The sequence below is a fragment of the Sorex fumeus genome, unplaced genomic scaffold (genome assembly GCF_029834395.1).
Source record: "Sorex fumeus unplaced genomic scaffold, SorFum_2.1 ptg000136l, whole genome shotgun sequence".
Classification (NCBI taxonomy): domain Eukaryota; kingdom Metazoa; phylum Chordata; class Mammalia; order Eulipotyphla; family Soricidae; genus Sorex; species Sorex fumeus.
This window is the reverse complement of record NW_026606193.1, coordinates 4930248-4942995: the sequence shown is the minus strand read 5'-3', so window position 1 is coordinate 4942995 and position 12748 is coordinate 4930248.

Below are 12748 nucleotides of genomic sequence, written 5' to 3'. Positions count from 1 at the left end.
AAGGGGGAGTTAGAGGAAGGTGAACCTTCTTTGCCATGAGATGATAAAAAAAAATCTCTACAATTGTGACATCTGCATCTTCTTAGTTGAGAGTCAGTGATATAAAGCAATGGTGAAAAAACCAATGGGAGGGAAAAGAATTTATGCAAAAGACGTTCCATGAAAATATGTTTTTTTAGTCAAGAAACTGAAAGTGGAGTGAGTGTATATTGGAGGAATTGAGAGCACAACATGCTCAATTAAGAAAGATTTTATTAGGCCTAAAACCACGTATTAGGCCATGTCTTTTAGCCGTGAAGAGCAGCAATAGAAAGGAGTGTGAGCAGAAGAGAAACTCCCTCCAACAGGAAGGAGTGCACAGAGAGAAACCCCATCTGGCCTCCTCTTTGAACAAGATACTAGTTTTCAAGAACCCAGACTAAATTAAACAATCATTGTATAAAAAAATGAACAAAAACAGTCTGTGCTCTTAAGATTTTCTAAATGGACAGTACAGACACCTGGCTATAGTGGAGACAGATATAAAAGCTGAAATCACACTCAAACTGAATACTGGTACCAAGAATAAAGGATAACTGTGATTGGGTGATGGATGGTAAGTCGGATTGGGACCCTCACAAAGAGGACATACATCCCCACTCTTCAGAAAACATCACACTAAACTTAACTATTGTCAAATGTGCCTCAATTTTCTCAACTATTAAATCAGAATACTAGAAACTTACATGACATTACAGATAAAATGATTTGGAAAATCCTGAAATTAGCTATTTGTTTTGGTTTTTCGTAGCTTACTTGCACTGTACCACTGTCTTCCCGTTGATCATCGATTTGCTCGAGCAGGCACCAGTAACATCACAACCAATTGTGAGACTTGTTGTTACTGTTTTTGGTGTATCGGATATGCCACGGGTAGCTTGCCAGATTTTCCCGTGTGGGTGAGATACTCTCGGTAGCTTGCTGGGCACTCTGAGAGAGGCGGAGGACTCAAACTCAGGTCGACAGTGTGCAAGGCAAACACCCTACCCGCTGTGTTATCACTCCAGCCCAAGTAGATTACTTTATTCTATAAAAAAATCAGTGAAAATCCCTAGCCATCTATCTTTAAGAAATATCACTTTAAATGTAATATATTCCATATACTTCAAAAAGAACTGTCTATTCTACATGTTTATCTTTAAAGCGCCTCTTTTACTTCTTATTTAAACCTCTCCCCTCTTTGTTGATATCCTTTTTTTAAGCAGTATCAAAATACATACCAAAAATTCTGAATTGCAAATATTTTCTAAAGATTAACACATGATGCTGGTACTGCAATTTGTGATTCTGGCTACCTGTTGTCTTCATTAGTAATATTTAACTTTGTTGGATGATGCTGAACTAGAGAGTATTAAATTTTGGGAACAGTAACCTTTTTTTATTAATTTGAAGCCAGTTAATTGACAGTTAATTATTGTTAATGTGATTATATGTTATTTTAATAATATTTGGACTATAATATGTGTGTGATGTACAATAGCATATATTGTGTATAGCAAATTCAACATCATTAATCACTTAATCACTTAACTTCCCATTAGTCGTCGATTTGCTCGAGCAGGCGCCAGTAATGTCTCCATTTGTCCCTGTCACGTGCTAGTATAGCCCAATGGCATCTGTTCCCTCTGGGAACATGAAGAGCCTCAAACCAATTGTTCATGATCTTGACGAAGAAGTCTGATCATCTGGTAGGTGGGCGGCCACACGGTCTTTGACATCCCATGGAATCCAGTCAGTAACAGCTCTAGTCCAGTGGTCATCTTTAAATCTCATTACGTGACCAGCCCATCTGATTTTTGACACCTTGGCAAACAAGACAGCGTCCCTGATTCTTGATCGTCGAAGGATGTCAGAACTCCGGATTCTTTCTCTCCTTTGAGTGAAACGTGATATTCCAAGCATAGCTCTTTCTATTCTTCTATAGGAGACCTGAATAGCGTTCTCATCCTGTTTGCGTAGGGCTCAGGTCTGGGCATATGTTAATGCAGGAAGAACAGTGGAATCAAAGAAATGTGCCCGGAGCCGGAGGTTCTTCGTCATCATAGCTATTTCTTCGATGTTCTTGAAGACGTTCCAAGCTGCTCTCTTCCTCCTGCACAGTTCGGGTGCCAGGTCATTTATCATGTTGACTTCTTGACCTAGGTACACATTTGGAGGTGGTGGTTCCGTTGAGAGCGAATGGGGCGTCAGGAACCAGGCTGTTTCTCATAAACATTGTCTTCATAAGATTCAGCTGTAGTCCTACCTTTCCACACTCACGGTCAAAGTCGGCCAGCATTTCTGCCACTTGGCTGATGTTTGGTGTTATTAAAACAATGTCATCAGCAAAGTGGAGGTGGTGTAGTTGCCGACCATCTATCTTCACTCCCATTCCTTCCCATTCCAGTCGTCGCATGATGTTCTCGAGGGTGGCACTGAAGAGTTTCGGTGAAATGGTATCACCCTGCTGAACCCCTCTCTTGACATCAACGATCACTTCTTTGTAGAATGGTGAGATCCTGGTAGTGAATCCGCAATACAGCTCACGGAGGATCCTGATGTATTGGGCTTGAATGCCCTGATTGGCTAGGGCTTCAATGACCGCTTCCGTCTCAACAGAATCAAAGGCCTTCTTTAAATCAATGAACGTTAAGCAGAGCGGCATCTTGAACTCCCGAGAAACCTCAATGAGCTTGGTTACCGTGTGGATATGGTCGATGGTGCTGAATCCTTTGCGGAACCCTGCTTGCTCGCATGGTTGTCCTTCATCTAGTGTTCTTCCAATCCTATTCAGGATGACTCGAGTGAACAGCTTGTAGATGACAGACAATAGGCAGATCGGGCGATAGTTGCCAATGTCATGGATGTCTCCCTTCTTGAACAGTAGTACGGTCCTGCTGGTTTTCCATTGGGACGGAACCTTGCATTCAGACAGGTAGCGAGTGAAGAGCCGAGCCAGTGTATTGATGAGTACTGACAGCAGGTTCTTCAGGTGTTCAGGTCTGATTTTGTCTGGGCCGGGTGCTGTTTCTTTCTTTACCAACAAAATGGCGTGTCGGATTTCGGAAGGGAGAACGTTGGGAACGACATATGCGTCCTGTGGAATTTGGTATGTCAGCAAGTGGACATGGCTATTGAAGAGATTTGAGTAGAAGTCATGGATAATCTTCTCCATTGCCGTTCTGGAGGATGTGATGGATCCATCAGGATGTCGGAGGGCAGTCATCTTGGTCTTCTAGTTGGCGAAGGACAGGCGGGCATTACGAATACTTTTCCCAGCTTCTGCCACATCTACCAGTACTTCTGCTCTTCTCTCTTTGAGGTCTTCCTTGATTGCATCTCTGCACTGCTTTGCGAGCTCGGACATTAGCTTGTGGTTGCCTGAGGCATGCGCCAAACCACGCTGGCGAATTATCTCAAGAGTTCGAAGACAGGCTTTTTTTGTGGCTATCTCTCTCTTGGCGTTCTTCGCACATTCATGGAGGTGCTGAACCAGTCGATCGTATTCCTCGTCAATGTTGTCAACAATGGCATCTTCCCATGTTGCCGCAATAGTGCCAAAGAGTTCCCAGTTGGTGGTCGTTCTGGGAGTTCTCTTTTTCAACTTTGCAGCCCTTTCTCCCCGCTCTGTGAAGTAGAATTTTGCATGAAGGAGACAGTGGTCCGATCCCATTCGAAATTTTGGGACAACAGCGACATCAGTCAGGCAAAACCGTCGATTGAATATGATGTGGTCTATTTCGTTGTGGAATCGTCCACCGGGAGACTCCCATGTCCAATGTTTAGATTCTGCCTTCTGGAACTGTGAGTTACCATTGATGGTCCTGGTCGACATGATGAACTCAGACAGTCTCTCACCCTGTTCGTTCCATTCTAGGCCATGGGTCCCGATGTGAAATTCTTCAGCTGATCTTCTCGGTCCTATCTTGGCATTAAAATCACCCACAATGATCTTGTAGAAGGTGTGGTCTTCTTTATAGAACTTCTCCAGCTCCATGTAGAACTTCTCGATTTCTCTTTCATCATAATGAGATGTTGGTGCGTAGACAACGAAGATAGAAACTGCAGGCAGTGAGCCACATCTATTCAAATGTAAACGTCTGACTTGGGTTGTTAGTCATTCAAATGAATCAATGCTCATGGCAAAGTTTGTGTTGACAGGGACACCGACGCCTCCGATACCTCTTTTATCGCATGTTCCGAGGAAAAATTCTTCTCCAGTGTTGAAAACGGCATGGTGAGATTCGTTCCTTCTTGTCTCGATCAGATCAATGATGTCGTAGTTGATCATTCGCGCTTGTACCATCAGGTCCTCGATGGATGCATCTGATGCTAGTGTACGTGCATTGAAAGTACAGACGATCATTTATGTCTTCCTTCGTTGTGGCAGCCTAGTTCGGCCTTGAGATTTTGTCGTCCTCTCCTTTCTCCTCCTTCTCAGTGCTGCCATGTCGGTGAAGCCTTCAGGGTCAGGTGAATGAGACCAGTTGTAGTTACTGGTTTTGGCATATCGAATACACAACGGATAGTTTGCCAGGCTCTTCCGTGCGGGCGGAATACTCTCAGTAGCTTTCCAGTCTTTCCGAGAGGGATAGAGGCTTTTGGGCGACCTCTAATCACCCTTGTAGGTGTTACCATATTTGAGCCCTATCAAATATGGTATGACAATTCCGGAAGATGGGTATTTAGTGTCTTATGATGTGTTGCGCAGCCACAAAGCGGCCACGCGGATCCGGAAAGCATCCTGGATTGTGGCAACGGCTGGGTAGTGGAGGTAGTGTCGATAGTGGAAGTCTGCCAGTGGGGTATTTATCTAGGTAGGATGGGTCTTCTGTGTGCGATCTGATCCCTGGGTGGTTGATGGAAGCAGACAGGGCAAGGTAGGGTGGGGTTCCTGATTAGAATCTCTTTGTCACCTGTGGTTGGTGGGAGCCAAGCAGAGAAACTCTGTTCTTGGGTCCACCCAGCTGGAGTCCAAGGTCTCAGAGAGTTTCGCTTATCTTGTTCTGTGGGTCTTCAGTCGTGCGTGAGTCTTGGCCGGAGCTGCCACGCGGGTCCAGAAAGCGTCCTGGAGTGTGGCCAAAAAGTGTGTCCGAAAAGTGTGGCAGAAAAGGAAATGCTCGGTTAAAAACGGCTTTTTGACCATTTCCCATGGTACCGCGAACCGCCCTCCCGCAAAGCTCAACCTTTTAACCTGCCCAGTGAAGACCAACCCGGAGGAGAAGAAGTGTTTTGACCTCATTTCTCATGACAGACCATACCACTTTCAAGCAGAGGATGAGCAGGAGTGTCAAATATGAATGTCTGTGCTGTAAAACAGCAAAGAAGAAGCTCTAAACAACGCGTTTAAAGGGGATGACAACACCGGAGAAAATAACATTGTCCAGGAACTGACGAAGGAGATCATCTCAGAAGTGCAATATCATTACAATATAATAATTATAATTATAATCATTGCTATACTATGTTAAGTAGCAAGTAAATGCATAAAAAACTCAGAGAAATGAGAGGGGAGAGAAAGAGATTGTCAGAGAGAGAGAGAGAGAGGGAGAGAGAGAAAGAGAAAAATGTGTTCAAAAGAAAAAACAGGTTTATCTTGAGTGGAAAAAGCCACCATTAAAATTTAAAATATTTTGTCCTTTAGAATGTAGATAACATCGTTATGGAAATAGATGATTCATATGATAAATCTTTAATTTGAGGGGGAAAAATAGAATTGAAACTAAAAATCATACTATCATCCTCTTCAAAAGAAAAAAATTGTCAACACATCTAATTGTGAGGAAAGTGAACCTTTAGATAATAAATCCTATGAAAATATCGTGAGTAAAGAATGTTTTGAATCATATCCAAAATATGATCATGATGAAGAATGGCAACAAATAAGAGAATAAGATATACATGAGTATTTAAAAAATTTTTTTTGATCAGAAACATTTACAAAATTTATCCTATCTTTATTATTGAAACTTATAAACTATGATGGTTTGATAAACCAACAAATATACTGTACAACATAACAATATTTCTGCTTCTATTAGCAGAATAAATCAACATTCTTGGGAACCTGTTTGGTTAGAAAATTCTTGAATATTTTCTTTTATGGATATAATGGAAGTACAAGGAATTAGGTCATGTTAGTCCAAAAGGGAAATGAATACAAATACACATATAAAAATGCCATGAAGCATAATAATTTTTGTTTATTAAGTGCTCACATTTTTCCAGCAATACCAGAAGTAGAACTGATGATTGTGTAAGTAAAATTCTAAGCATATAGAAAAATTGTTGATACATTTCAAAATGCTATTGAACTGGTGAAAATAACATAATAGGTGATGATTTCATGAAGAAGGCATCGTGCTCTTGTTCAGTTTCGAGAAGAGACACAAATATGGGGTATAATTTTATAAAGAATCTTCCTAGAGTTTACACCTACAGTATTGGTATTTTCCAGAAAGAATGCAACAATGATGAAAAAAATACATGAACTTGTGAGCATGAGGAAGCTGAAGAAGGTGAGTGGCTTGTTCTTTAGGAGTCCATAGTATGTACAGACAGCTATTATCTGGGCATAACCTTTTGCTGAAGAGCTTTTGCAGAAAAGAAACAAAAACATATGTAATACAGTAAAAGTAAAAAAATTTACCATGAGAAGCAAAGAAAAGCAGGAACAAATTATGAGCTTGGGAAACCGTAACTTGTCAAATTTTTAAATAGATCATAAAAATAAAATAGTGTACCAAATACATCAACGAACAATATGCACCATTATTGAGGGCATAAATGGGGAAATAAAATCTTATGCTTTTTTAAATTACAATACTGAGATAAAAAGGTGTGGACATATCAGATCAAATGCACCATACCATGCTATAATTGTCAAGTGGTCAAGTGGTAAAATCAATCATTAAGTAGTACAGAAAATCTGTGATACAGTTAGCATGCAGAACTTTTTAATTTAAATGTGTCAAAGATGAGGTAATAAATAAATCATTATTATAAAATCTAGAGAAAAAATTATTTATCAGCTCCTTATAAATAATCATCATATTTAAAAAATGTTTCCTGGAGAACAAATACCTAAGAAAGTTATCCATTTTTAAAATTTATACTATGAATATTCAAGAACATAATAAAAATGATATAGGGAGTTCCATAAAAACTTACTGGAAAGAAAATGCAGAAAGGTTTCCAGGAAAATGATCTGAAAGGGTAGACAGATGTTGCCTTTGTGAGGGTCAACCAGTACTACGTTTGATATGCTTTAAAAATTGCATAAGCACAAGTAAATAATTAGTACCAAAAAGTTACCTACCAGTAGCCATAGGACATAATGGTTCTACCAAATTAAAATATAATCTACGATATTTCAATAAAGAAAAATTCTGAAATTATGAGTACATTATATTTTTAACTACAGGGTAGTTTTTTCTATTTATTAAACCAATTGATTGAAGTATTGCACATATTTTCTGGTACAGTTAGTCCAATGTGACGTCAGAGTGCGAGCCACCCATAGTTTCAGTGGTGCATTTAGTGGTCTGTAGGAGATTCAAGCCCACACACCTTTCACAGGTGGGAAACAGAAAGACAATAAATGCTATTTCAACTCATTATTGAAGTGCTCCATAAGAGTCTTCCTCTTGCAAATGTACTCATTCAACTGAAATAGATGCTAACGTGTTGAACACAAAAGTCAAAACAGGTTTATGGCTTTCAAAATATAGAATTGAAGGAAATAAATTGTCTTTTGCTTAATTCATGTACAAAGTGTGTAAATCTATTAAAATTGTTTCATTTTATATTTAATATGAAATTTTGAACAATTGTTAGTTTAGATGGGTAAAGGAAAATAATAAGCAATCCCAAAGCATCTAACTTTGACTGACCCAGCCATTTCTGTGTTGGAAATAGTAGATTGGGCAGACTTAACAAGAGCTGTCACGCACCACCCCACAATCCCCTGGACTGTGTTAAGAAATTTAGAGGGAGGCTGAGTTCCAGTGAATGAGCTGTCCCATGTTAATTATATGGAGTATGAGCTAAAGAAAAGTCTCTGTCCTAGAGATTTTCTTGCATATCAGCCTCCACCTGAGATGTGTATGTTTGGCTTAACCTTTTCTGGAGAAAATTGTTTTACATTTAAAGAAAACTATGAGTTAAATATGTTAGACTGGCTGGAAATTGTCAAGATCATTCAAATTTATGGTTCTAACTGTTTCTGCATGGCCCAGAAAGTGTGCTCATATCAAATACTTGCCCCTCACATCTTTCTTTGGGCTGGAGTGATAGCACAGTGGTAGGGTGTTTGCCTTGCGAATGGCTGGCCTGGTCAAGCCAGGTTCGATTCCTCCGCCCCCTCGAAGAGCTTGGCAAGCTACCGAGAGTATCTCGCCTGCACGGCAAAGCCTGGCAAGCTCCCCGTGACATATTCAATATGCCAAACACAGTAACAACAAGTCTCACAATGGAGACGTTACTGGTGCCCACTCGACCAAATCGATGAACAATAGGAAGACAGTGCAGTGCTACATCTTTCTTTGGACTATTCCTCACCACAACTGTCTCCGAGGTCCCTGAATACTCTGTCCCTTAATCCTTCCTCCAGAATTGTATTTCACCTGCTTTTGACTGAATGCCATTGGGCCTGTCATGGCACAGAGCCCCACAGGTTATTAGATTTGTGTTTCTTTTCAGTGTTAGACCATAATAGGAAAGTAGAAGGGAATTATTTTCCTCGCATATGAATATTACTTCATGATCCTTATTTTTACATACTTCTGGAAACATTCTGAACTACGCTGATTCTAGTCCAGAAAGACAGATGAGAGAGGGCCTTACACTCCCACTTACAGCCACAATGTAGCAATGATCATGGTCCGAATCCCTAGAATACCGTATGATCCCCTGAGCACTGTCAAATTCCCACATGAACAAAGAATCAGGGAAAAGGGCCTGGGTACTGATGAGTGTGTCCATTTCCTGCATTTTTTTAAATGTTGGAAAGTAGGGGCTAGAGAGATTGTACAGAGGTTAAGATGTTTGTCTTGCATGTGATAGATCCTATTTCACCCTGAGCATGGTAGGAACTGTCAGAAGCAATCCCTGAGGACAGAGCCAGTTATAATCTTTGAGCACCACTGCGAGTAGCTTTCAAACTCAAATAACAGAAAACCCCCAATACTGGTCCTAGAAGTGCTTATAAGTGTTGTAAAGATAGCAGGCATGAATATTGTGCTATTTATCAGTAAGTATGAAATTTAATAATGAGGTCTATCTAAAATAGTTTCCACATGATCATCCTTAATCATTTTGATTCAACATAATTTTCAAAAACTAAATATATGTAGAGCAGGCAGGGTGCTTGCCTTTCACACCAGCAATCTGGGCTCAATTCCAGGTACCTCATGTGACTTCCCAGGAGTGATCCTTTAGCACAGAGCCAGTAGGACACCCTGAGCACAGCTGGGTATTGACCAAAACCAAAAAATAAATAATAGAAAAAAACTTTTGTTTATGATCGAAAAGTATGTTAGAATTAATGTGGATATTAAGTATTTCGTATAAGTAAATCAGTTTCTGTAGTAAAATGTTTTTGTCATTAGAGACTTGGAAACAGTTTATTTTGTTGTGTTCTGTAGCACTGTAGCACTGTTCTCCCGTTGTTCATCAATTTGTTCGAGCAGGCTCAGTAATGTCTCCATTGTGAGACTGTTGGAGCTTTCCAGGCTTTGCTGTATGGGAGAGATACTCTCGGTAGCTTGCCCGGCTCTCTGAGATGGGCGGAGGAAACAAACCCGGCTCGGCTGAGCCAGCCATGTGCAAGGCAGACGTCCTCCCTCTGTGCTATTGCTCCAGCCCATGTACTAAGCATTCTCAGCTAATATTTAGATAGCATGTCTAAATAAGACTGAACAAAAACTTTGCAGAAATAACATTTGTTTTTGAAAGTCTATACTGCACATATCTGACTTGTAGCAACTGCATAGTTGGTTTATTCTGTCTTGGGAAATGGATGTTCAGAGAAATTCATAAGAAATGTTATGCTCTATACAATAGGTCAAATACTCCAAGTATCATCATACATTTAAGTCAACACTTTTACACAGTGTAAACATCATGTTAAACTCAATATAAACTTAAGAAAGACATCTTTGCCAATTAGAAAACAAGCTCCTTTACAGTTCCACATCTATGTCCCTTGATTGAGAACACCCACTTGTTTCAATTGATCACTGAAAGGCTACTGTTGAAAAGACAGTTGAGAAAATGTTAAGATTCCCTGGGACTTCTGTGATACCAGTGTAATGGCAATTACTATGAAAACGCATCATTTATATTTTAAAGAAGTCCAACTGCTCTCCATTGTTAGCAGAGCCAGATTGATAGCTTAAATATTAGAACAAATATTATTGTCATAAGAAAAGTCTCTAGTAAAAAGAAAATATCATATCAAACTTACTCTTTTGCCAGATATCTGTTCAGTTATAAAATGCTCAAATTAGAAAAATCTTTGACTACATTTTAAAAAACTTTTTAAGAGGTTGGGGGTTAGGTTACACCCATTGGTGCTGAGGGTTGACTCTGCTCAGGGATCACTCCTGGTTAAGCTTTGGAACTATTTGGGGTACAGGGATCAAACACAGTCCTCTGTACTATCTCTGGACCCTGTTTTTCTTTTATACATATAAACAACTTTTAAAATTTTATAAATTAACTTTTGTGTTCTTGATAGTTTGATTAAAAAGTTACCATTTAATTGGTGCTCTTTTAGGAAAGAAAAGTGTTTTAGAAATTCATAGTGATAATGGTTAGTCAAACAAAACAAACACTGCCCACCCGTTCATCGATTTTGCTCGAGCGGGCCCAGTAAAGTCTCCGTTTTCAGACTTGTTGTTACTGTGTTTGTCATATTGAATACATCATGGGGAGATTCCCAGGCTTTGCTGTGTGGGCGAGATACTCTCGATAGCTTTCTGGGCTTTCTGAGAGGGGTGGAGAAATCGAACCCGGCTCGGCCGGGCTGGCTGCACGCAAGGCAAATGCCCGACTGCTGTGCTATTGCTACTCTAACATTGAAAAATTGAGTAACAGAAAGGAAAGAAAGAAAAAAAGGAAAGATGGGAAGAATGGATAGAAGGCAGAAAAGAGAAATCTCTTATGTTTTGTCTCCCCTATTCAGTGATATTAAAGACCTCTTTCAACTAATAACAAGTAAGCTTTGCAGACAATATTAGAAGCATTTTTAGTTGCTGAAATTATGGACATGAATTTTCTAAGTAAGTCAATAAGCATAAAAATATTGGTGCTTCAATAACATTTCCTGATTACACTGTTTTCTATATTCTTATGCATATAAAAATACATTATAATATAGCTATCATATTATTATATGTGCAAACCTTATAATATACATATCATATAGATATAATATATATATCATATAGATATATTCAATAAAAAGGTAAATGTAAAGGCCCTCCCGTTGATCGTCGATTTGCTCAAGCGGGCCCAGTAACGTCTCCATTGGAGACTTTGTTGTTACTGTGTCTGGCATGTCGAATACTCTCGGTAGCTTGCCGGGCTCTCCGAGAGGGGCAGAGGAATCGAACTCGGGTCGGCCATGTTGGCCGCTTGTAAGGCGAACGCCCTACCCGTTGTGCTATCGCTCCAGCCCCAGATATATTCAATATATAATAGAAAACAGCCTAGGAGGAAGATAAACCTTTAAAAACTGAACAATATTAATTGTCAAATCCATTAAGGAAAAAAGAAAATAAGTGTTTATAAGAGTACATCTATTGGGGGTATGGTGCCATCAGCAGGTCAATCTGTACCTGTGAGGCAAATGCATCAGCAGCCTGATGACACCATCAGGCTTTCAGATACCCCCAAATTGCTTCTGTGCCTTTGGCCAGACCCCAAAACTTGGGCAAAGTTTACCAAGAAAGTAAATAGCCAAAAGTTAGGTATGTGGTAGACACACCCACAAAATACCTCCGGCTCAGTTATATAATTGGAGCCATGGCCTAGAGAGGTCTCTAGGCCTAGAGGTTTCTGATTGAACTGCTTAAGAGCCATGGTCCCAGAGACTCAGAAATGAATCTCGGAACCCAAAGCTTTTTGGTAGAAATGCGTCCTGTTCCTGCAGTAGTTTACTGGCGCTGGGCCACTCAGCGTGGGAATGGGTTTCGTGTCTTGGCCTGTTCCCCTGGATGGCCCGGTTATCGCCATCCTCCAGAGGCCACTGGACAGTCAGGTTTGGGCCCACAATGGCAAGACATGTGGGGCCCCACCAGATGGGTGTGGAACCAATTCTTTCCTCCCATCCCAGTGAGACCCCGAGTTGCCACCTACAAACGGCCTCTCTGGCTCCTGATCAAGCTGAGTAATGGCCACGATCCCAGAGATTCAGAAACAAATCTCAAAATCCAGTGGCTTTTGGCAGAAATGAATCTGGACCCATACAAGGTGGCCGCTGCCTTAGAGCTTATTGGAAAACCAGGTATGAGCTGACGGTGACAGGGCAATTGCAGTCTCATGGGAAGGGGGACCATACCGGCTCTCGTCCTTCATGCCTTACTGAGGTCACGAGTTGCCCCCCCATGAGTGTCTCCCTGGCACGGCCATGGCTCTGACGCAAAAGGACTTAATCCAGAGCCCAGCAGCTTGAGGCAGAAAAGTGAATGGACCATGCGTTCAACTACGGCGCCATGCCTCCCCAGGA